General features: G+C 42.6%; 1 protein-coding gene across 1 annotated transcript in view; it reads left to right on the forward strand.

Moving 5' to 3' along the window:
• The window catches only part of LOC126299018 (uncharacterized), a 632090-nt gene that overhangs the window by 81995 nt on the left and 527799 nt on the right, over positions 1–22296 (forward strand). The gene's annotated exons all lie outside the window — the stretch shown is intronic.

A 22296-nucleotide genomic window follows, 5' to 3' on the forward strand; every position in this document is an offset into this window, starting at 1 on the left:
GACCGTACAAATAATGCAAGTTCAAGTATTTTTTAAAATTCACTGGACAGTAGGGATGCGATAGCTACCATTAGTTGCCTCAGCTACGGAACAAGTCTTGAACTGTTCTCATATGCTAAAGAGAGAAGGACTGGCAGAATATAAGCGGTTAAGGAGGGTCTTCAGTGGTGCCCATAGTAGCAACGACATTGCATGTTAGAGACAAAACTCAGGGTCCGATTCCGAGTCTGACTTAGTCTTAATCTGGTAGGAACCTTAATAAACCCACAGACTCCACTGCATATTGGAAAGAAGACCCACTCTTAAAAAACTAGCACAAGTGAAAATTGCAGCAGCCGGAAAGAACTGAACGTATGAATACAAGCTTTCATGTTTGGAACAATGTACCAAAAACATGTTATTATAATTGGAAAGGGATATTGTATACGTGAGTTCAGTAGCACCATTTTGTCTGGCTGGAGGGGTGAGTGCCACATTGTATGAAGAGCTGGCATAGCGGAAACACTAACGCAAGCACTATCTAAGTATTTAGACTCGTACAGAGCATGCGGCTACGGTACAGATGTGCATGTGGAAACAGAGAAATAAAAGGGTCGCATGCAGTGCCGCGCGGTGGTGAGTCACTACGGCACGTGACTGCTGCCACCTCTTCTGCACGGCCATAATGAAATGTACACCATCCAGATTATGGGCAAAGCAATGTAACATGTTGGCACCTATGTGCCACTGTGCCGGCTTCACAGTCGCCTCAGGTTCCAATTAGAATGTGAATGCCGTCATTGGTGGCCTGAGTGGAAGTCAACAGCGTTCTTGGACAAGACCTACTTCCGTAACTAATGAACACGATGTCAACACAACATTTAACGCAAGTCTTCCTTCCTTTTAAGACGTACATCAAACTGATATTTATTGATGACTGCATCTGGGTTAAACATAAGCATAGTGAGGGCAGTTTCACAGTCTACACGAGTGAGAGACAAGGTGGAGCAGTTCGAAGTGTGATGATTTTGGTGCGTTATTAGAGACAACATGCTACCTCTGCTCCTACCATTGAAGATCATCCGAAATGCAACTGCTAAATCAGGTAGTAACAGAACCCAAAATACTGGTCCTCTTCACATATCACTGTTCATGAGAAAAATGTCGTGACACGTGTGGTGACGAATAAGTAAGCCTTCTTCAGGGACTGATAAGTAGCACAAATGACAAACTGTAGAAAATGATTGATCCGCTACCTGTGCATCACGGCCTTTCAACATTCACTGATGGTGTCTTGTAGACTCTAATACAGCCCACATCGAACATGGAACTGCAGCACGTTGAGTTTCACGCCATACTGACTTCTCAGATTCATGATTCACGTCTAGTTCTGTAAAGCTAGTTATTTGTGCTGTTACGCTTCATTAAAAAGATATAACAGTAAAATAGTGGCTGTCTGACTAGTGGAAGTATTTTAATAATGTCACACCCATGTTGGTTGAGGACGAAATCTGAGCCCCATACTTAAAAACATGTGAACAATATCATCCATTTTCAGTATCGGCATAATGCACGTTCACCGCTAGGAGAGTAGCCAGTATTTGCAAGTAAGGAAGACACCACCAGCTAGTGTTCTGACACTCGATCCTCAGATGATAACCCACAATGCCACGGAAGTTTTCTGAGTACTTTTCTGTAAGTTATATTCAGATAACAGTCTGTGTTAACCAATGATAGCAGTTTCTAAAGCATTCAACTGGGAAAGAGACCGGCATGTAATCAGAAACCCATAGAAGTCACACGTACTCTTGGTATTGTCCACAAAAGTTTAAAGTATTGATAACAATGTCCACAATGTTATGCCAGCAGATAAGCAATTTAAGTGGACCTTGGATCTCCGTGGCTTCTCCTGTGTTCTGCTTAACGGCCTTCTAGAAACAGTACTCAACTTATGTTTCATGTATAATCATTTTACAGCAGTAGTGAATTGTCAAAGATCAACATGCACTCTATATAAGTGTAGATAACACGCTGCCTTGTGCGAAAAGCACAAAGAGATAGGTTATGATATCTTTAAGAAGGTAATTCTATAATAAACAAGACAAGTTTTTTGACTGTTTACCTGTTACTGAACTGCTTCAGCAAGCATTATGGATAATGCTGCTCAAAATCAGCAGTATAACACGTACTCAATGGGCTTAACCTAAGAGAAAGACAATCTAGTCGGTTTGTAGTATATTTAAGACAGTACGCACTTCCACAACACCATTAAAAATTGGGATAACTGTGGATGCATATCAGTAGCATCACGTAATAAATACTTTGGGACATATAATCTTCCATTAGTCGCCAGGGCAAAGGTGTGAGAAAATACAGGGATATGTATTGGTATAGCCACTCATGCATAAAAAGAGAACAATCAAGTAGGTATATCTTCTTAGGTTGGTGGGCAGATCATGCAGTCTCAAAACAGTGGGATTTGATGTCGAAATCATGGTATAATCAAACAGCCTAGCACGGACCAAGCTGCTTGTCAAACTCACCGACTTTGTGTGTAGGCATTTCATTTAGACCACCAGTTTATCAAACGTGGAAACAGACGTCCAGTGCGCACCATTCGAAACTACGTGCCTTATCATTGAGAAGTAGTAGCAACATGTTCCAAAGGCCGTAGAGGCGAGCTCGCGCAACTCCATACGGTACTACGCTAAGCCGTCGCGTTGCGGCTGCTTTCAGCATTTGGAACCAAATTGATTGCTCTTTCTTTGTATGCGCTGTCGTCTCATCATCACCAGCCACTGCATCAAAAAGGTCTCCTGCAGCGTTTTCCGGGCATTACGGTCTTCATGCATTTGGTTCCATGTGACTGACACATGTTTTTAATGAGTCCTATCCACTTTCAATGACTTCTTCATGTCGGTCTTTTTATAACTTATGGAAATTTCATTCAATCAGGTTCATTCAATCAGGTTCATAGCCAGTGCGTCATCTCCTGCCTGTTGGCTCATCCATTTGTGTTGTTTTCTGTCATTTCATAGTCGTTCCTAAAGTGCATCTCTCCGTTGCTGGCAGGCTACCGGTAAGTTCTGAATGTTTTTGGTATTAACATACAGTGTCTCACTGCCACAAGGCAAAGCGCTCAACACATACTAATTTCAAATTTTCCGTTTCGGCCACATAGGAAGTATAGTTTACGAAAAGCATGGCATTTTTGAACATCTGTTCATTTATAGTGTTGAACATCCAGTCGTTATCTTTCACTGCTGTAAATACAAAAATTCCACATATGGTTCAATGAACACGCTGTTCATTGCACATCATTTTAGTGTTGTTGCAATTTACATGCATGTCTACTTTAAAACTTGTTATATTACGTGTTCTCCTTCATTGTTGAAGTTTATCTACACTGGAGCAAATAATGCAATGTCAAGAAAAAAACGAAACCTTTTCCGAATACTAACTGCAGTGTATCTAAAATATCGTTTTCTAACTCTTTAGTCCCTAAAATATATTGTCCATGATTCTCGAGGGCTACGTATGCTTGATAATGCTCGACTAACAATGTTCTGCTTCAGACAAGTTATTATTTCATCACTAGCATATGGCGACACATTTTTGCGTTTCGTCAGTGGCTACCAAATTCACATCACTATTGCATGTCACAAATTCAATACATGGTTAAAACAGGTTCAAATACAGGTGGCGACCCTTGAATGTCTGACTCGAGCAAAAGCTTGTGGGTATTTATGGATTTCGGTCGAGTAAATCACCATCACAGCAAACTTTCTTACCACACAGCATGCTACTCATCCATGTAGAGTGTAAGGTGAAAGCAATATGGTTGAGAAGCCACGGAAATGAACAGCCTAAACGATTCCTTCTACCGTCTGACATGGTATACTGTCAGGCTAGAACAGAATGTTGCAAGAGTGCATTTGACAACATGCTGCAGTGATCCCGGAGGACATGTTCTGAATGAAGTTGGCGCAGTATGTGTCAGCAGAACGTTGATACACGAATTAGATCAGTAAGAACCCTCGCAACCTGCGACATCACTAACAATAAATTCTACAGTGAAAAGGACATTGCTCACTGATTCCTTATTGATGCTGCTTCATTTCTAGATCGAAGTATGGTACCTATATTTAGTTCCCTGTTTACAATCCACCCTCTCAAAGCTCGTGAGTCCTGATATGCATCCCACGTCATGATGAGAAATGTAACACCAATACTATTGTAGTTGATTTGTGAACATTCGGGGCATCTAGTTACAAAGGCTATTTTTTCCAATCCCCAGTATATGGTCAAAATATTGTGACTGCTGTCATATAGTTTTCCAGCAATGGTGGTAAGGGGTTTGACAGTCATATCCTGTCACCGTTCGTTTCCACAGATGTTTCCAGAACGAGATTTTCACTCTGCAGCATAGTGTGCACTGATATGAAACTTCCTGGCAGATTAAAACTGTGTGCCGGACCAAGTCTCGAACTCTGGACCTTTGCCTTTCGCGGGCAAGTGCTCTACTATCTGAGGTTCGCAGAAGAGCTTCTGTAAAATTTGAAAGGTAGGAGACGAGGCACTGGCAGAATTGAAACTGTGAGGACAGGTCGTGAGTCGTGCTTGGGTAGCTCAGATGGTAGAGCACTTGCCCGCAAAAGGCAAAGGTCCCGAGTTCGAGTCTCGGACCGGCACACAGTTTAAATCTGCCAGGAAGCTCCATAGATATTGTCAGCACACTCTTCATTTATACCTGAATGACGTTCTCACGTGAGTTTGTGATGTCCCTAATTTAGCTAGGAATGTACAGGCTATAATTATATACCAGATGCTTATAATTAAATTGCAAGTCGATTGGGAGCTGTAAGTATCGTATAACAGCGAAACATGGTAGATATGCTAATGCAGAACAGATTTACGCTGAGAAAAAAAATAGATCCAGATGTGGCCATCAGGTGCAAATATGGCATTGTTCATTGTTGGTATGACGTCCACGTTGTAATTTCACAAGCAATAATGTGAGTGAACAGATGGTTATCGAGAAGAGAGACAGTGTGCTTTACAGTGCTGCGTTGAGAGAGCATCGCCGGCTGAAAGGTGTAAGGAAAGCAATGTTGTCATTAAGTGGTTTATAGAAGATAATAATGAAATTCAAATCACGAGTCAGCTTGGCGTGGCACCTGGAAGAAGAAGACGTTCTATACCAGAGGAAGTTACTGACGATGTTGCTGTTTCTGTAACTGACCATGCAGCACCTAGTGCCCGTGCAGTGTCGCGAGAATGTCCATCCCATGGTCAACAGTACGGAACGTTCTGCGGTCTAATTAACATTGGTACCTGTACAGTATCCAGACGGTGCAGCAACTGAAATCCCATGATCTGCAACACCGTTCTGAATTTGCTCTTGGGTTGCTGGTACGCATCGACGTTGATGACATGTGGCCGGGCAAGGTTATATGGAGTGACGAGTCACATTTTACACTAGAGGATGCAGTGAATACACGGAACTGCCCAATTTGGAGTTCTGATACACCGCGCGTTGTGCACGAAGATTCATTGCACTCGCCGAATTTTCCTGTGTGGTATGGATTCACAAGAACTTTTATTCTCGGTCCGTTCTTCTTAGAAGAGAATACAACCAGAAGGCCTGTCAGGTATACGTTCACGTGTGCATGTTACCGAGACCTCCTAGTACAGCATGTAATTCCTGCTTTGGAAGAGCGCAACTGTGTGGAATCCACTGTTTTCATGCAAAGATGCAGCAACACCTTACGTTGCTCGTCCAGTAAAAGCTCTGCTTAATGCAATCTGCCACGAACATGTTATCTCCAGCAGTTTTCCAGACGCAAGATGATATGCTCAGAATCTTGGCTCGGAGGGTATCTATAGGGATGGATTTACTAGGGACATGTTCGGTCTCTACCTAATCTGCACGATAACGTACAGGAACACGTCACTCCTATTCCACCGGAACTGCTGCGATCATTTGTTAATCACGTCGTTTTGCGGATGCAGCGTCTCGTTAACAACTCTAGCGCTCATACTGAACAAATTGTGCAAGTGGTGATTAATAAGAAAATGAACATTATGCCTTTCTCATGTGTTTGATCCTTTCAGCCCATGTTAAGTTTCTGATCCATTATGTATGGAAACATTCATATACGGCTTTCTTGCATTCACAGCGCCAGATTTTCACCTGGTGAGCAAAACTGGAACCAATTTTTTTAGAATATCTACACAGTTTCTCTGCCATACGATAATTACAGCCCACACTGGACCTGTGTGAGTACCTGCACTTTAATTATAACCGTGCGCTATGATACAAGTCCCAGTGCAACTTGCCGAAACCCTGCTAACGTCTGTAAAGAGCCATGCTAATGAAACTGCTGAATCTGCTCATTTACTTCATCACACGATGAAACCGTTGACAGTCTGTCTCTGACATTGTTTTTTACTCCACGGGTCAAATTTTAGTTCCTGGAGTCGCCATCTTAAATTCCTCAGTACGTTACGGCCGTGTTGACGGTACACTCATCGTGTGGAATTGTGAGGAACAACCTAGTGATTCAGCAACACCCCAATACAGCATTCAGCTTACTACGGCGAAGTTGACTACTGTCTATAGTTCATAAATGTAGACAGGATTACTCGTTAAAGGAAGTTGAAGACATGTGTTTAATGTTTGATGGAGCAAGGTGTAGTACCCGGAAAGTCAATAAATGTACAGAAGAACCTTTAACAATAAGTGTTACCGTAATTAGAAAAAAATTCATCGTCTTGGATAAAAACTAAGGATCCTGCTTGTTCAGAGCCAAGAATCTCGACAAAGAACTGCTCTTTCGCCATAATTTGAGGATTGTGACGGAAAATATTCAACAACAACGGGTGGGGCCGTATTTAGAATCTTATCATGAACAACATGTACAAGCGCTGGGCCCAAATGATTTTGAACCCTGCTTTCAGTTCTGTCAGTGGATTATGGTTTAATGCAGAGTGACTTCGTCACACTGAACATGTGCTATGAGTTTATGTTGCTCTAAGGTGTAACTTGTTCATTTATATAAAAAAATTAATATTCGATTTCGGTCGTTAAATCCCTATTCCAAAGCATTTTTTTCTTTACGATCCTCTACCATTTTTCTAATTTTTACTGTAGTTCTGGGATGCTCTATATACAAGCCGTTCCCTATAGCAGAAAGATGCCATAAACTCTTGCTTGGCTCGTGCTAAAGATACGTATATTGTGCTGTCAAAAATCTCCATACTTCCAAAGAAGCCAGCAAACTATGTGACTTGTAAAGTTTCATAGCTATTATTTGCTTCGATTTCGTCGTTTAATCTTCAGAACTACCTTACGTACAGAAATCGGAATTCGTACCAATTCATTCTGAATTGATTGATTTTGTGTCATACTCAATACACTTTATAGGATCCAAGAAAATTAGTATGTAGTTAAATAGAACGCCAAATTTTACACTCACAAACATTAAGATATGTTTAAAAACGGATCAGTTCGTTTTTACAGCAGTATTTTGCCATTCCGTTTCCAGGAGCAGCTTCGTCACGTCGCACTGCCCGCAGTTTCCTCGCAGGTTAAAACATGCAACACTGAGCTTCTCCTCATTCACGTGCAGGATCCATATCTTTTAGTACGTTTGACTGAATGAACTAAACTGTCTTTGGATCTGCTCGCTGGTATCAGTTCGTAATGGGTTCTCCAGATAACGCAGCCACACGTCTACAGTAAGTTTCATACACCCATTCATTTTGCCCAAAGTTGCTTCCCGTTGGTCTATACACGTTTCCTCTGATAATAGTGTAAGCTGTTGGTCATTCTTCACTGAGCACCTCCGTGATCGGAGTTATGATCTACAGCAGGTTGTAAGACGTGTATATTTCTATTGTCTATTGTTAAAACACAATTTATGAAAGATGTTTATATTTTATTGACAGGATTAAGTAGGAATAATTAATATTTGTCATGTTGGAAATAATTGTGGTAGCAGGGAATGTCTGCACCAAAGTATTGTTGGCAACAGAGACCGCAAATTGATATAATTTTAAAAAGGGCGGGAGAGACCGCGTATAGATACATTTGAAGAAAAGAGCGGGAAAGACCGCTCATTGATACATTTTGTTATGGTAGCAGGGATTGTCTGCACCAGAAAGCATTGTTGGCAAGAGAGACCGCACTTTAGCGTTCGTAGGAAGCGAGATGTGAAGCGAGTTGGAAGCAGGTCTGAAGCTAGAGGTTGAGAGGAGCAGTGTGCCTGCCAGCCACCAGCTATGATTTACAAGAGATTATAAACGGATGTACAGAGACATCAACTGATTATTATCATAAGAGGAACTAATATTATTGATTTTTTTTTTTTTTTTTTTTTTTTTTTTTTTTTTTTTTTTTTTTTTTTTGCGAAACTGAAGACTACTGAAGGTATGTTTGCGCAATGCTAGTTGTAAGATTATTGTAAAAAGTAAGTCCCATTTGCACGTTTGTAAAATCATTTCATTACCAACAGTAAATATTTGAAGCGTTTTCAGAATATAATTAATTTTTGCCAGCAATGTTACATTACTGATTATAATCCATCCCAAAAGTCATCAACGTAAAACTTTCCAAAAATTTTATTGTTGTCAAGAAAAATTGTCACTATGAATTACGTAACTTCAGTCAAATTAATTAAAGAATAACGTCAGCTTTGCTATTAAAGAATAACGTCAGCTTTGGTAATAAATACAGCCACTTATTATGACAGCCCGCCAGCAGTTAAAATTGCTCTGAGCACTATGGGACTTAACATCTGAGGTCATCAGTGCCCCAGAACTTAGAACTACTTAAACCTAACTAACCTAAGGACATCACACACATCCATGCCCGAGGCACGATTCGAACCTGCGACCGTAGCAGTCACGCGGTTCCGGACTGCAGCGGCTAGAACAGCGTGGCCACCGCGGTCGGCACCAGCAGTTAATAGAGTATAGTAAACCAGAGAAAGTATATTAATGTCGCAGTTCGATGTAGCAGTCAGATGGCGATCCAGTAACAGTAAAATAGGTAAGGAACAGTTTTGGGTTATTGCAGATAACGACTGAGAGCCACGACCATGACACAATCTATGTTTCGTCGATATAATCAGAAAATCACTTTTAATAAGCAGCAATTTTATTTGTATGCGAATATTGAGAAAGAGAATAAACTTCAAAGGGAAGATTTCATTTGTTATTATTAAGCAAGAGATAGAAATCCTAAGGAAAGGTTTCATAGATTATGGTAGAAGGGAAGGTTGCACAACAAAAGAGAGATATAGAGGAGACGGGAAGGTTTCAAGGTGTTCCCAAATATTTCCTATGACGAAACATTGTGAGACAACTGGTACTTTGCTGGAACACTTTCTTTATTGTGAAAATTGATAAAAAAATTTAAAAAACGAGAAAAGTTTGTTTTATTCACTGATTATTTCAGTTTCAAATCATAACTAATAACACAGAAATCTTCATAAAATTTTAAAAATAATTAGTACCATCAAAACGTCGAAAAATATCCCGCCACGTTATTTGTAGTTTTTGGTTCAAATGGCTCTGAGCACTATGGGACTTAACTACTCTGGTCATCAGTCCCCTAGAACTTAGAACTACTTAAACCTAACTAACCTAAGGACATCACACACATCCATGCCAGAGGCAGGATTCGAACCTGTGACCGTAGAAGTCGCGCGGTTCCGGACTGCGCGCCTAGAACCGCTAGATGTAGTTTTTCGTGGAGCATTTATTCACTTCCAGCGGATCAGAAGTGTTACTCGAGACACAGTCAGGGAAACCCTGATTCTGCAGTAAGTACATCGACGCAGTGGAAATGTTTCGGGCACTTCGTAAATTTAATATAAACACAAACTTCTATTTCAATGCGGGTCTGGAGCAATTCGGTCAGATATTCAAGTGGGTTTACGGCTGCAGGAGTTAGTCCTGGTTCAAATCGTTCAGATGGCTCTGACGACTATGGAACTTAATATCTGCAGTCATTAGTACCCTACAACTTAGAACTACTTAAACCTAACTAACCTACGGACATCACACACATCCATGCCCGAGGCAGGATTCGAACCTGCGACCGTAGCAGTCACGCGGTTCCGGACTGAGCGCCTAGAACCGCTCGGCCACCGCGGCCGGCAGTTAGTCCTGCGCCGGCCGGAGTGGCCGTGCGGCTCAAGGCGCTACAGTCTGGAACTGAGCGACCGTTACGGTCGCAGGTTCGAATCCTGCCTCGGGCATGGATGTGTGTGATGTCCTTAGGTTAGTTACGTTTAATTAGTTCTACGTTCTAGGCGACTGATGACCTCAGAAGTTAAGTCGTATAGTGCTCAGAGCCATTTGAACAATTTGAGTTAGTCTTGCATGTGTATTAAGTACAATATCAGCCTCGTTCGTGATCTCGCACGAGCTAGTATATTCATTTTGAAGCAAGGTGTTCTTTCGAGGGAGAAGGTTATAGTGCAACGTTCGTCGACAAAGTGGTCATTTGAAGGCGGAGCAAATGCTCGGATTACGAAAGGATGAGGAAGGAAATCGGCCATGCCCTTTTCAAAGGAACCATCCCGCAGTTTGCCTTCATCTACTGGAGGAACTCACGGAAACTCTAAATATGGATACCCGGCCGGCAAATTGAGCTGTCGTCCTCTCGAATGCGACTAGTGTGTTCCAACCACTGTGCCACTTCGCTCGGTGTGTTCTCTTCAGTTTAGTTTAAGTGAAACTTAAGTAAACAGCAGTATTTTCGCAAAGAGAGCTATATTTTCTGTGCTCCACCAATACCTACCGTGGAAGAAATGGTATTCAGGAAAGTTACTAACAGCACCTGAAACAGCACAGCAGCAGATGTGGCGGCCCGGCTCACGGCGGAAGGTGACACCTCGGGTCAGCAGTCGTAGTTAAAATGGGTGACTGTTGCTACCAATACTGCAGAAATTAGTGCTCTAAAAAGCGCCTGAGTATGAGAAAAGACACGAGATTTTGCAAGAAAAACTGTGTGCTACGACTGATAACTACAATAGTATCAAAGCGGAATAGCCGGTTCAGCGGAGCAAACAATGAGGTGGAAGACACAGACAACCTCCTCACACAGGATGCGTGTGAAATTTAGGCATGGAATTAATTAAGGTATACATCGGCAGGACCTTTTGGTTGGATGAAGAGTATTAGGCACTATTAAACTTCGGTCAATAATATTAAGTTCGTCTCATATCGAAGACCGGCGGAGATCTTTACGAAGGATAGAAAGTTAGTAAAGACAAGGTTAACAATAAGAGAATATCTGACACTCTAAAGGATAAAGATTTTAACAACGCCATATCCCATTTCGGCCTTCAGAATGTGTGGAACGACGATGGTAGGTTAATTGTCAAGGCCGCAGCTGGAAGAAAACAGTTACAAACACTAAATAACATCAAATGAAACTACGCGGGCATGCTATAAAATTAACACTACTTCCCTTACCAGAGGTTTAAAATACCGATACAGTTGTAAGGTCCTTTTATTAACACACAACAGGTTTCGGGCTCTTATATGCCCATCTTCAGCAGCCGTAACTTGCTGCTATGATGGTTCAAATGGCTCTGAGCACTATGCGAGTTAACATCTGTGGTCATCAGTCGCCTAGAACTTAGAACTAATTAAACCTAACTAACCTAAGTACATCACACACATCCATGCCCGAGGCAGGATTCGAACCTGCGACCGTAGCAGTCGCGCGGTTCCGGACTGAGCGCCTAGAACCGCGAGACCACCGCTGCTGGCTACTGCTATGACCTCAAGCGCCTGCGTCCCTTAGTTTGCTACAAAACATGTGTAATATCCTTTGTTCTCTTAAATACTATTTTGTAGTTACATTAACAGGAGAGTGGCAATTGGGAAAAAGAATAATGTAAAAAGGTGTGAAGAACATACAAATATCAGTTTACTCATGCTGCCAAAATATTATTCGGTCGGCTGAACAGCAGATTATATGAAAAGCTAGATTGGCACATTGTATGTAAAGCCTGACGAAAACACACTTGAAACAACCGCGGCGCCATGGTAGAGGGTCATAGCAAGCCTAGATTTATTTCTAGATAAGGTCGAGCGGTCATCAAAATATACACAAAATATTAGATTCCCTTGTTAAAGTTTGAACAATCTGAAATACTTAACTTGGAAACAATCCATGTCAACAGGGAGGTCACTTATGCCTTTGTTACTGTCGTTGCGCTCTAATAACTTGTCACTTAATACAATACCGAATTATAGTTCAAATGGTTCAAATGGCTCTAAGCACTATGGGACTCAACATCTGAGGTCATGAGTCCCCTAGACTTAGAACTACTTAAACCTAACTAACCTAAGGACATCACACACATCCATGCCGGAGGCAGGATTCGAACCTGCGACCGTAGCAGCAGCGCGGTTCCGGACTGATGCGCCTATAGCCGCTTGGCCACAGCGGCCGGCTAGAATAGTCTCACCTCAATGAACAATTGACTATAAACTGCGATATACAGTTCAGGCTTCTAATACAACTCGTGCTGCAGGATCTGAAGTAAGTCGAGGCTGTCTTCGTAAGCTATGATTGCAGAGCGGGATGAACGGCCCTGCGCTCTGACTTAAGTAACATACTGGCAGCGGTGGCGTATGGAACTTCTTGTGGGAGTGTCTACGCTACGTCTCTCATTCGTTGTTGCACCAGGCAGCGACTGTCCATACTTTTGGTTTCGTCGTGAGGTACTAACTTTGAGGTGGGACCTCGTTCTTCGAACGACACGACATTGTAGAGAAACAGTTTTGATTTACACTGTCCAGCCACATTAATGTGACCTCCTGTCAAAAACCTGAATAACCACATTTTGTAGTGAGGACCACTGCGAGACTTGCAGGAAGAGAGTCAGTGACGTTCTGCAAGATGCCGACAGGGATTTGGAGCCATGCTGACTCCAGCGCCGTGGCCAGCTGCCTTAGGTTTCTTGGCTAAGGATCAATGGCGCAAACAATCCGATCGAGGTGGTCCCGCAGATTGTCTATTGGGTTTAAATACGGAAAGATTGGTGGCCAGAGAAGTACGGTAACCTCATCCTAGTGCCCTTCGGGCCACGTATATACAGGTGAGAGCTATATGACACGTTGCATTGTCTTGCTGGTAGATGCCATTGTGCAGAGGAAAAACAAACTGCATTAACGGGTGGACATGGCCCCAAGGATAGATGCATGCTTGAATTGATCCATTTTGCTTTCCAGAATGATTAGATCGCCAAAAGAATGCCACAAAAACATTCCCCAGACCATAACGCTCCCTCCTGCGGTCTTGACCTTTCCGACGACCGTTGCAGGTTTTTTCTTTCAGACGCGGCGCCACGGTAGAGAGTCATAGCAAGCCTAGATTTATTTCTAGAGAAGGTCGAGTGGACACTACTATACCACAAAATATTAGATACCGTTGTGAAAGTTGGAACAATCTGAAATACTTAACTTGCAAACAATGCCCGATGGAGCATAAAACATGATTCATCTGAAAAGATCACATGCCGCCATTCAGTGGGAATTATTAAAGCCTTCGTAGCCGATGAATAGCAGTCAGCATGGACGCATGAATGAGCCAGGCACCTGCTGCGGAGACCCATACACAGCAAGGTTCGCTGAATGCCCCTTGAGGAGGCACTGTTGCTAGCCCCATGGTTCATGTGGATGGTCAATTGCTCAACAGGTGCACGCTTTTCCCCCCGTGCACATATCCGCATCCGTCGTCCCTACTGTCATTTATGGCCTGCGATGATGACAGCAGGGAGCGACGGATGCGGTGTCATCTATGGCCTGTGTCCGCCTCGATAACTGAGTGCTCGGCACGACGGACTGCCATGCCAAGAGGCCCGGGTTCGATTCCCTGCTGGGTCGGAGATTTTTTTCGCTCAGGAACTGGGTGTTGTGTTGTCTTCATCATCTCATCCCCATCGGCATGCAAGTCGCTGAAGTGGCGTCAACTAAAAAAGACTTGCACCAGGCGGGCGGTCTACGAGATGGGTGGCCCTAGCCCCATGATATTTCATTTCATCTATGGCCTGTGGGGCACCACAGCTGCCTTGGCCCTGATTTTGGACAGAGCCATTTCGACAGACTTCAACCACAGCAGCATGCGATCAGTTACAAACTTGGTTTTTACGGAAATACTTCGGTCCTTGACCCGAAATCCTATGACCATGTCCTCTCTGAAGTCAGATAAACCACTCCGTTTCCATATAACGGCAGCGACTGCGCTATTTTCCTCCTCCCCCCCCCCCCTTTTCCTCCTCTCCCCACCTCCCCCGACAGGCTTTATATTCCCTCCACCGCTAGTGCTGCCTCCAGTAGTCTGTGAGTGATTATTGCACGTTGACATCGAACATAAAGTGTGGTCACATTAATGTGCCTGGATCATTTAGAAAGGGTAAAGAAGCATGAGATGGAATTGGACTACTAATAAGTTGTAAAAAATTGTATTGTATTTGTGAATGCATTTTCTGTTCACTCCGTTCCCCCACGACTCCCCCCCCCCCCTCCCACCCATATCCAGCCAGCCTCACACGGGACGGAATAAGTTTACCAGACCCATCTGAGAATAGTGTGAAAATGTGTGGAAGTTATATAAATGTTTGCGAATCGTATAATTAATGCAGGACTTGGGTACCAGTCCGACATTCACCTACTGGGATGGGGGAAACCACCTAAAAACTACATCCAAGCTGGCCAGCACATCGACACACTGGACTCGCATGCGGGAGGACGACGGTTCAATCCCGTCTCCAGCCATCCTGATTTAGGTTTTCCGTGATTTCCCTAAATCGTTTCAGGTAAATGCCGGGATGGTTCCTTTGAAAGTGCACGGCCGATTTCCTTCCCCATCCTTCCCTTACCCGAGCTTGTACTCCGTCTCTAATGACCTCGTTGTCGACGGGATGTTAAAAAAAACACTAACACACACTAACCAGCACATCGATCCTCGCTCATCCGTCAGGTGGATTCGATCCGATGCCGACACACCTTCCCGATCATTATTACCACGCACGGCTATTTGGACGGGTCGCTGTGTGAATAATGGAGTCTCTGTAGGAGAAAAGAGAATTGCATGTATACAATTTGTAGGTAATATGATGTTAAAAGCAGAAAGTGAACATAGTACAAAAAATGTTGAAAGATCTGAATGAAGCTTGTGAAAAATGTGATATGAAGATCAATAAGAGAAAAACAAAGTGCAAAAGAGGTAAAATAGCCGACAATAAGGCAGGAAAAATTAAAAAACCCAAGTGACAGCTATTAAATACCTGGGGAAAAAGAACGTAAGAATTAAATTACTACGAAGAGGTTAAATCTCTAAATGCGTCAGCCGAGAAACTTTCAGTAGAAAGATGGTGGTGGTGGTGGTTAGTGTTTAACGTCCCGTCGACAACGAGGTCATTAGAGACGGAGCGCAATCTCGGTTTAGGGAAGGATTGGGAAGGAAATCAGGCGTGCCCTTTCAAAGGAACCATCCCGGCATTTGCCTGAAGCGATTTAGGGAAATCACGGAAAACCTAAATCAGGATGGCCGGAGACGGGATTGAACCGTCGTCCTCCCGAATGCGAGTCCAGTGTGCTAACCACTGCGCCACCTCGCTCGGTTCCCGTAGAAAGAGAAACTTCTTATGTCCAAACCTAAAAAAAGTGCTAAGAAGGGAATAGCTAAGTTTGGTGTCACCGCCAGACACCACACTTGCTAGGTGGTAGCCTTTAAATAGGCCGCGGTCCGGTAGTATACGTCGGACCCGCGTGTCGCCACTATCAGTGATTGGAGGCTGAGCGCCGCCACACGGCAGGCCTAGGGAGACTTCCTAGCACTCGCCCCAGTTGTACAGCCGACTTTGCTAGCGATGGTTCACTGACTTCTACGCTCTCATTTGCCGAGACGATAGTTAGCATAGTCTTCAGCTACGTTATTTGCTACGACCTAGCAAGGCGCCATTATCAGTTTCTATTGATATTGTAAATCATACCTCACGCCAGCCTGCGTGAGCTGAAACGCGTGCATTTCGGCCTCCTTTGGTGACCCTGTGTTGGCTCTCCTGACAACCACAACACTAAGTGTGTCATCTTGAGCGTGGCACCCCGAGGAGCTGAAATTTGGACATTGAGAAGAGGGGACGAGAGGAGGTAGGAAGGATTTAGCGAAAGAAGTTAGCGGAAGAATTGAAATGATTAACTGAGTACAGAGGGTGGCTAATGAAGACACAAGAGAAAGAATAGGGGAGAGAAAAAGAAACAAGTATTGGCTTGGTCACTCGAGCTGTTCGATGGTGAATGCAATGGGCGGCATAATGTGTGGGAGAAAAGTGAAAGGAAGAAGAAGATACAAGATAGTGGATAATAAAAATTGACGTGGAATTACGTGGGAATGTAGTGAGCAGCAGACGACAGAAGAAGGCGGAAAACAAACGTGTGAAGATCAACCTTCGGGCAGAACACATAATAGTCTCAACGAGTGTTATTATATTAACTCTATTATTATTAACATTAACTGTAATTATTATTTAATATTAGTTACTACTAACATCTCTGTTTCTCTTTTGCCGTGAGATGCTCCATCTGTCTGTAACAGAAGCACTGCGATCACAGCACATAATAGTCTCAACGAGTGTTATTATATTAACTCTATTATTATTAACATTAACTGTAATTATTATTTAATATTAGTTACTACTAACATCTCTGTTTCTCTTTTGCCGTGAGATGCTCCATCTGTCTGTAACAGAAGCACTGCGATCACAGCACATAATAGTATCAACGAGTGTTATTATATTAACTCTATTATTATTAACATTAACTGTAATTATTATTTAATATTAGTTACTGCTAACATCTCTGTTTCTCTTTTGCCGTGAGATGCTCCATCTGTCTGTAACAGAAGCACTGCGATCACAGCTTTTTCATTGATTGGGTTACTTACACGTCATTCAGAAGAACTAGATTTGAAAATATTCTCACAAAGTTCTTCCAGCATCAAAAGCCGTATATATCACCGTCGATCCTGTTAGGATCCCCAAATGAACAAGTTCCTTGTTCTCAGGTACGACACTCAAAGCGGTTCCTTCTTATCGTCATCCCCAAGAAACTAATAATAATACATACTTTTTTCTCGCGCTGGGAAAGAATACTTCTATTAAACATCTACAGACGTGGTCAGACGTTATTTCACCAGATTTCGATGCCGTCACAAGAACATTCGTGACTTCAAAACGTGGTTCTTGAGTTCTAGGTGCAAATTCTCCATTTGTTTCTTTAATACTATAAAAAAGGGGCATAAGCAACTTGCCAGCTGCAGAGTTTGGACAGAGAATTCGATAATCTTGTTTTGAAGCCCCAAATATTCTTGCGACGGCATTGGAATCTGGTAAACTAACGTCTGATCACGTCAAAGGATGTTTCACAGAAGTTATGTTTCCCAGTGTGAGAGGAAAAAAAAGTCTGTGTTACTGTTAGGTTCTCGGGGTGGTCAATGTAAAAGAACAGTTTTGAACATCGTACCTCAAGTTAAGAAACTTGTTCGTTTGGTGATCGCAAGTGGCCCGACGGGACAGGTACAGCCATTGGTGGTATATGGCTTTCGATGTTGGAAGAACTTGCTGAGTTGATTTTCAGATTTAGTTCTGTTGATTGATTATGGTGTCGATCTCCACTTGAGAAACAATATACTCAAACTGCAGCCACTAGTACACAATCAATTCTCTTCGCCGAGATATTAAATTGTGCTGAAATATGGGTGGTAAAAATCAGGATATTTAGAGGATCGCCCGCCACAATTTGAGAATCGTGTTGAATTTTGTTTTCTATTGCCCATTCTGTCGTGTGTATAATGTAAAGAAATTTCGTTCGTTTTATGGGCATGCTGTAAAAAGGTATGTTTTAAGCATTTCTTTACAGATTGTCATTGTTGCCGGCCGGGTGGCCGAGCGGTTCTAGGCGCTACAGTCTGGAAACGCGCGACCGCTACGGTCGCAGGTTCGAATCCTGCCTCGGGCATGGATGTGTGTGATGTCCTTAGGTTAGTTAGGTTTAAGTAGTTCTAAGTTCTAGGGGAATGATGACCATAGAAGTTAAGTCCCATAGTGCTCAGAGCCATTTGATATCATTATAGTGAGTTATTATTTTAAATAGCTATGTGAAACGGTAAACTAAAAACACGAAAAACATGAATTTAAATCGTAAAGTAACATTTTAAAACATTAAACAAAAAGTAAGTAAAATAAATAATTAGAATGATAACATCACATCCCTGCCGAGGTGAATACATCGGTTCCCGTCAGATCACCAGAGTTAAGCGTCATAGGGCATAGGCAGTTCTTCGATGGGTGATCATCAGAGTACGCCGCATGATCTTAGCAATTTTCCTTTGACTTTGTGGCAGATGGATGGTGGTGTTAAGTCCCTGATCACCAGTGCTTACACCAAAGTCCTGGATTGAATTCCAAATCCCTCCTCATTGCCTCATGAAGTGAGGGCATACGACCCTGCTGTTGACAATCCTTCCGTCGGATGGGAACGTGAAGCTCGGCGGCACCTTAATGCTATTCGACAGGCGTGGGTCGCATGCAGGCACCAGATTTCCCACTCCCCCCTTCTCCCTTCTCTCATCTCCAACACGAAAACGACACTAAACCAAACACACACATACACACTCTCTCTCTCTCTCTCTCTCTCTCTCTCTCTCTCTCTCTCTGTAGTGATACATCCCATTCCTTGAATGAGAGGTATCACGCCTTTAAATACATATATCAGATAAAAGATGCTCGTGACAGAGTACTCGGTAAGTTATGAGCGACCCACTGTTGGGAGATGTTTTAAATTGTAGGCGCTGATAATAAGGCTAAGAATCCAAGTTGGAGGAAGCAGGCAGATGTATCAGGACACAGACTAGCTGTACCCTGATTAATCGCCATTAAATATTAAACACAACTTGCTCTTTTACTCACAGAATTAAGCCGGACGTTTGCTTAAATTTCAGCTGAAAATATTGTGAATTTTTAATGCATAAAATTAAAAATTAAATCCTTTTGTTTGTCTGATTTTTATTCAGTTTATTGGCTTTCGGGTCGTGCCCATTGATCCAGCTCAGTAATGGGCAGACGATAGGGCAGTATATTGGGGACGATTTTCCAGTCAATACGGTACGAACGTAAGGGCAACACAACACCCTGTCCACGTGCGGAGAAAATCTCCGAACCGGCTCGGTTAGCCGAGCTAAGCCCGCAGCTGCCGAGGCGGACTTCATATGACCTGTTTACTACGAAGCTACTGTGCTTGTAAATGTTAAGTTTAGATCGAATTGCAGACGAAATTAGTTTTTGCATAGCGTTTACAAAAGTCTCTTTTCTTTCAGTACCTTCACGGAAAGTTTAAATTACAAATGGTACCGAAATAGACGAGCGCTTCAGTGATGTAAGAGAGCGAGAATATATTGAAAATCTCGGGCAACACGCATAATCTTTATCTTAGGCGGCTATTGAAGGCCAATTTGAGATTATTTTACTGACTGATAGACTGCAAGTATTATATACCAAATTGTGCGTCTCAACTTTCCCTGCACGTTTGTGGAACGTGGTAAACAGTTACTGTTTACACCCTTTAGATGTAATCACAACAAAAAAGATTTATAAAGTAAGAAATATAGGTCAAAACTCTGCTCCAAGCCTTTCAGCACATGAATTAATGCTCCTGTTCTACTCCTCACAGCCTCCGAAGCTCAAATCGCGTCACATAACTTGTAGGAACAGCTGACTGAACTAGTGAACTTAATAACAAACTCACAGCTCTCCACGACAAAAGTGCTGCTATGCGTACAATCCGTGTAAGAAAAATTCCTGTTCCTAGGTTGGCAACTAACCTGAAATGATAAACAACATGCATGCTGCTCGTGGACGTTTGAAGACATATCCGAAATCGGAACGTTAAGAAGAATACATAAAACTGCGAAACAGAGTAAAACAACGGGTTCGCAGCCCAAAAATGAGGCACTCTCGTTCCCTTGTGCGCAGCGATACGACGCCGGTGATTCTGTCCAAGAATCCAGCAGTTTGGATGTCGGAAAGGCATAACCAGAAACTTTTTCAGGCGTCAGTTCATCAAATGAGTGAATTTTTTGTAGCACAAGTCAACCCCGTTGCTACAAAAAAATTATCGCCCGCAAGAATCCACGGACTAGACAACTAACAACAATACTTTCCACATAAAACACCTTGCAATAACCACAAAAAAGAATTACGAAAATCCCTTCTGAAGCGATAGTTAACGACGGTATCAGCATAACCCTAATCAAAAATGTTGTAGATAGTGTCGAATCTGTCTCAACAGATATATTTAATTGTTCTCTCATGAATGCAACATATCCCATTCCACGGAAAAGCTTAGTCCGATCTATCCCTAAGAGCCAAACCCTACAATCACGTTCTGATTACCCGTCGTATAGAAAGAAATGGAATATATTGTTGACGACCAAATTACTGGAGACGCAAACATAGGTGACAAAAAATCAGTACGGTTTCCTTAAACACCACAGTACTAACACAGCATTAATTAAGGTAACTAATGACCTAAAATGTGCCATGGACAACCACGAGGCCATAATATTGACACGACTAGACTTCAACAAATCATTTCAAGCTGCCATACTGCTCAGGAAAATGAGACAACTAAAACTGTCAGACAGTAGGCTGAAGTGTTTTGAAAGCTGATTGTAAAACAGACAGAAAAGTGTTTTCTGTGGGAATGAAAAATTGTCCTGGAAGCATATTCTCCAGGAAGCACCATTTTGGTCAGTCAGGGATCTACTACTGTTTTCCTTGTACTTGGATTATATCTCGTCAGTTCTATCCTCATGTAGATACCATTTCTATGCTAACAACGTTCATCTTTCCATGTCAATTTCCTCCACCTTTATTTAAGTGCCAGATCTGAAGACATCAATACTGCAAGCTTCTAAATGAATTATGATCTGTCTTTGGTGGTAAGGTGGGCACGAAAACCTGTGGCTTAAAATAAATGCGAAAAAATCCGCAGTAATTTTAGTATCCCATCAGAAATTAATAAGTTATCAATTCTGCGAGCAATTGCTTCGTTTACTTCCCGACGGTACTCCAATACCTTATCAAAAGCAGTTAATAAGCTGGATGTAATTTCGGATTAACATCTCTACGAGGCAAAAAATACTGTCGCATCATGCAGGAAGACTTCCGCTTGCCTTTGTGCCCGTAAACGGTTTGGGAACGTATTTCCACACAGTGTTGAATGGAAACGAGTGCATTCACCAGTTCTACCGAACCTCCACTGTTGCAGTGTAATCCAATATGACACGAGGAGTGAGAGCACTCGATCTCTGAAAATAACTGTGAATGCTTCTGTGGGTTACTACTCGACCAATATATTATTGCACTTGCCCTCCCACGGCCGTTATCGTAAACGGACGATGAGATGACAGTAAACAAAAACCACATCAAAGTTTTCGACTGTCGTTCAAGTTGTGTGGTCGTTAGAACAGCAGAGCACATTCTGATCGGCTTCAAGGGAAACAAAGGAGCCGACCAAAGTGCCCTCACTCCAAGGTGCAGTAATATTTTTGCCTATTAATACATCCGCAAAATCCGTCCATTTGACAGTGTCAGTGCTGTATACTTCCAGTTAGGTTGGATGGGGGTCAGACAAGTTACGCGATTACTATACGCTTTACTTACTTCATCGGCACCTCAGTGCATGTGCACCCTAATACCTCGCGTCGCAGGTTGAGTACATCTCATCCCATCTTAATTAAAACAAAGGGTCTTAACTACGTAGCATGCCAGGCTACCCATAAAACAAAAACATTCGCAGACTCCTTCTCTGTTGCTTTTCTCCACCTCTAGAACGAGCAACCCTGCACAGTGCATAAAATTAAATTGCCTGTTTCTTTTAAGACGAAGCGCCCTCATAACGTTTCCCCCAAAATTAACGTGTATGGCCACTTTTCCCTGTCTCAAATAATAAAGAATATGCTACCACCTTCTTTCGTTTACTCTCCCACACTACCTGATAAAAACTATACGTAGAGCCGTACGTATTGCGGAATTGACCACTAGATGTCACGAAGGCCACTATTAAACGGTGCGGAGGTTATTGTGTTGTCAGTAAGGAAGCGGTAAAAGCAGAAGAGGTAGGTTAGGAGAGCTCAGTGAATTCTAACGTGGACTATTTATTGGCTGTCACCTGAGTAATTCATCACGGACATTTCAACGCTTGTAAAGCTGCCCACGCCGACTATTAGTG

This window comes from Schistocerca gregaria, chromosome X (assembly GCF_023897955.1).
Source record: "Schistocerca gregaria isolate iqSchGreg1 chromosome X, iqSchGreg1.2, whole genome shotgun sequence".
Lineage (NCBI taxonomy): Eukaryota > Metazoa > Arthropoda > Insecta > Orthoptera > Acrididae > Schistocerca > Schistocerca gregaria.